Genomic DNA, 4,739 nt, shown 5'->3' on the forward strand with positions numbered 1-4,739 from the left:
ATGCCTCACAAATTTGGTTGAGTTTTTTGAGGAGGTGACAAAAACGATTGACGAGGGAAGGGCCATGGCTGTTGTCGATATGGATTTTAGTAAAGCGTTTGACAAGGTCCCTCATGGCATGGTCTGTGACTAGTGGTGTTCCACAGGGCTCTGTACTGGGACCTCTGCTGTTTGTGATATATATAAATGATTTGGAAGAAGATGTAGCTGGTCTGATTAGTAAGTTTGCGGATGACACAAAGATTGCTGGAGTTGCGGATAGTGAAGAACATTGTCAGAGAATACAGCAGGATATAGATAGGCTGGAAAATTGGGCGGAGAAATGGCAGATGGAATTTAATCCAGATAAATGCGAAGTGATGCATTTTGGTAGATCTAATGCAGTGGGGAGCTATACAATAAATGGCAGAACCATCAGGAGTATAGACACACAGAGGGATCTGGGTGTGCAAGTCCACAGATCCGTAAAGGTGGCAGCACAGGTGGAAAAGGTGGTGAAGAAGGCATATGGCATGCTTGCCTTTATTGGACGGGGCATAGAGTATAAAAGTTGGCATATGATGTTACAGTTATATAGAACGTTGGTTAGGCCACATTTGGAATACTGTGTCCAGTTCTGGTCGCCACACTACCAGAAGGACGTGGAGGCTTTGGAGAGAGTGCAGAAAAGGTTTACCAGGATGTTGCCTGGTATGGAGGGTATTGGCTATGAAGTGAGATTGAGTAAACTGGGGTTGTTCTCCCTGGAAAGACGGAGGTTGAGGGGCGACCTAATAGAAGTTTATAAAATTATGAAGGGCATAGATAGGGTTGAAAATGACAAACACAAGGGGTCACAAGTTCAAGGTAAGGGGGGCAAGGTTCAATACAAGTATGTGGGGGACGTATTTTACACAGAGGGGGGTGGGGGCCTGGAATGCACTATCAGGCAAGGTGATTGAGGCGGACACGGATCATTTAAGACTTATCTAGATAGCCACATGAACAGACTGGGATTAGAGGGATACAAACGGATGGTCTAGTTAGGAACACATGATCGGTGCAGGCTTGGAGGGCCGAAGGGCCTGTTCCTGTGCTGTATGGTTCTTTGTTCTTTGTTCTTGCAAAAATTTCATAAAGTTTTTCAATGGTGAGGTGGCATAGTGGTAACATCATTAGACTAGTAATCCAGCGACCCAGAGTAATGCTCTGGGGACCCAGGTTCAAATCCAGCCAAGGCAGGTGGTGAAATTTGAATTGGATAAAAATCTGGAATGAACATGAAACCATTATCGATTGTTGTCCTTGAGGGAAGGAAGTCTGTCGTCCTTACCTGGCCTACATGTGACACCAGATCAACCACAGCAGAGTGGTTGATTCTTAAAGCCCTCATCCCATAAATTAATTTTAAAAAACAATGTATTGACTTTGTGTAATGAAAGACCTCAAGCTGCCTTATAAGGAGATTTATGAGACACAATGAACCTGTGGACAGTGGCTTCCCCCCACCACAGATGCAAACCCTGCTGACGCCACCAGCCAATGACAGAAGGTGCTGCCGCAAAATACGCTATGGGGAGAGGGGGTGGAAAATCCCGCCTAGCGTGACACCAAGCTGCAAAAGAAGATTTAGGTCCGATGGCCAAAAACTTGGTTGAGGAGGTGTGTTTTATTAAAGGGGGAAAGCAAGGTAGAGGGGTGCAGAAAAATTCCAGAGCTTGAGGCCAGATAACTGAAGGCATAGCTACCATGAGCAGAGTAGAGGAGCTCAGAGATATCAGAGGGTTGTAGGGCAGGAGTAGATTTCAGAGATAGGGGCAGGGAAGGCCATGAGGGATTTGAAAGAATGGGTGAGGAAACCTGCTGTGTCTACCTGGTCTGGCCTAAATGTGACTCCAGACCCACAGAAGGTGGCTGACTCTCAAATGACCTAGCAAGCTATTCAGATGTACCAAACCATTCCATGTTCAAAACTGAATGAAACTGGATGAACTACTTGGCATTGACCTAAGCACCAGAACGACAAAGGTAAACCTAGCTCTATTGACTCTGCAAAGTCCTCCTTCCAAGCATCTGGGCCAAAATTGGATAGGACAGACCCACCAGAAGTGACAGCACAGTGGTATACAGTCAGGAGGTAGTTACCCAGGAACTCCTCACATTTACTCCGGATCCAATGAAGTCTAATGCGTCTAGTTCCTTCAAATTTCTCATCCTCACTGTACCCTCCGTTTCCCAATATTTCTGGAATGTATTTTGTATTTTCCACCATGAAATGGGTGGCACAGTGGTTAGCACTGCTGTCTCACAGCGCCAGGAACTCGGGTTCAATTTCGGCCTCAGGTCATTGTCTGTGTGGAGTTTGCACATTCTCCCCTGTCTGCGTGGGTTTCCTCCAGGTGCTCCAGTTTCTTCCCTACAGTCCAAAGATGTGCGGGTTAGGTTGATTGGCCATGCTAAATTGACCCTAGTATCAGGGGGATTAACAGGGTAAGAGCATGGGGTTGCGGGAACAGGGCCTGGATGGGATTGTGGTCGGTGCAGACTTGATGGGCCGAATGACCTCCTTTTGCACTGTAGGGATTCTATGAAAAGGCAGAATTTGAAGTGTTAGGGTGCTAAAGTGAAGAAATGGAACTAAGTGAGTTGTTCAGTTGGGCAGCTGGTGCAGACACATTAGGCCAAATGACCTCATTCTGTGCCATAACAGTCCTGTGATTCTGTGAAATGTGAGGCAATGCATTTGGGAAAGCCAACAGTTCAAGGGATTGCACTATTAATGGTAGGATTCTGTACTTGGAACCTTGCAGTGCATGTTTACAGATCGTTGTAGGTAGCAGGTTGAAGGTTGATAAAGTGGTCAGGAAGGCCCATTGTTGGCTAAGGGAATAAGAATATAAGAGCAGGGAGCTGTATAAAACAATACTGAGTCTGCAAAATTGCATACGGTTCAGGTCACTGCGTTACAGGAAGGATATGACCATGCTGGAGAGAAACTGAAGAGAATATGGTGATGCTGCCAGGACTTTTAGCTATGAGTAAAGAAGAGGCTGAAGGAAGACTTAGTTGAGGTGTATACAATTATGAGTGAGCTAGATAGAGTTAGCAGAGAATAACTAAATTGAAAGAAATCGGTTGAAGGATCAGAGGGAATTGAGGAATGGCTAACCTGAGATATTGACTCCTAGTTCTAAATTCCCCGGCCAGGGGAACAGCTGTCAGCAATTTCTCTATCAAGTCCTCTTAAGAATTTGGTATGGCTCCATAAGATCTCCTCTCATTCTTGTAAACTCCAGAGAAAATGAACCCATTCCACTCAGCCTCTCCTCATGCTTCAACCGTCTTATCATAGAAATCATAGAATCCCTACAGTGCGGAAGGAGGCCATTCGGCCCATCAAGCCCGCACCGACAACAATCCCACCCAGACCCTATCCCCATAACCCTGCTAATCCCCCAAACACTAAGGGGCAATTGAGCCCAGCCAATCAACCTAACCCGCACATCTTTGGACTGTGGGAGGAAACCGGAGCACCCAGAGGAAACCCACACTGACACGGGGAGAATGTGCACACTCCACACAGACAGTCACTCGAGGCCAGAATTGAACCCGGGACCCTGGAGCTGTGTGGCAGCAGTGCTAACCACTGTGCCAACCCCAAAAGAGAATGGTGGCCAGCAGAGTAAAGTTACTGCTGGCACCTTTATTTGGTCAACGATAGAGAAAAATAAATACAAAATCTATTCTTTGATTTGTAAATCAGGAGAGAGCGCGAACGCAGTCCCCACCACCACAAATTCAGCAGTCGAGTATCCCACATTTGGGACATCGTAGACATCAGCACACCCAGAGTGCAATGGGATAACCTCACCTTGGGAGATCAACCTGCCCGATCATTGACTCTCCCCTGCCAGTTAAGTTGCCCCAGGAATCAATCTAGAGAATCTATGTTGCGTTGCTCTAAGGCAAGTAAGTATATCCTTCTTATAAACTCAGGCGTTAGGTTCACTTCCTGCAATAGTTTTACTGATGGCGGGAGTGGAAAGTAGGAATAAAATAGAAAGAAGAGCAAAACAAGTTATGTTAACATATCACTAACATCTGAATGTTTGAAATGAGAGTGACAGGATTACTGGAGCATAGGGGAAGGAGCTGTTAATTTTAATAGTTTCTTTATCTAGAAGTGATAAACAATTTGTAAAAATATCTACAGAATTTCCTCTGTGTGAGTGTGAGTAAGTGTGTTTGTGTGTGTGAAACAAGGTATTGCAGTGAAAGGTGCACTCAAGTCTGTTGGACCAAACACTCCCACGGACAGTTATCCATTACTAAATTTACTGGTCTCAGTCTAGTGGACATGTTGACTTTGCATATTTTATGGAGGAAATGTCACAATTCAGTAAAAACAGCACTCTGGAATAAAAGTTTAACTGGAATTAGTTTTCAGTTTAAATTAATTTGAATTAGTTATTTAGCATTCACAGGATCATGAGATACTAAATGGCTCTGGGGACCTTATGGTCATGGTAATGGATTGCAAACAATGCTTTGTGAGTTCAATGCCACCACAGTAAGTTATGAAATTAAAGTGAATAGATCTTGTAATTTGTTTGCTGACACCAGGAGCAAATGGAAATGATCAAAAATTCAACCAGTTCAAATGACCTGCAGTGGGTCGTTCTTACTGATTTGACTGACATTTAATTTGTACTCTATTTGTTGTTGCATAATGCCCTTAGGGCTAATAGGGATTGACAATA

General features: G+C 44.6%; 1 non-coding gene across 1 annotated transcript; it reads right to left on the reverse strand.

The window, feature by feature from the left end:
* Positions 1-3,739: 3,739 nt before the first annotated feature.
* Positions 3,740-3,901, reverse strand: LOC144506691 (U1 spliceosomal RNA). Its single transcript, XR_013499940.1, has one exon. It is a non-coding gene; the product is annotated as a U1 spliceosomal RNA (small nuclear RNA).
* Positions 3,902-4,739: the final 838 nt, after the last annotated feature.

The sequence above is a fragment of the Mustelus asterias genome, chromosome 17 (assembly GCF_964213995.1).
Source record: "Mustelus asterias chromosome 17, sMusAst1.hap1.1, whole genome shotgun sequence".
In the NCBI taxonomy this organism is placed as follows: domain Eukaryota; kingdom Metazoa; phylum Chordata; class Chondrichthyes; order Carcharhiniformes; family Triakidae; genus Mustelus; species Mustelus asterias.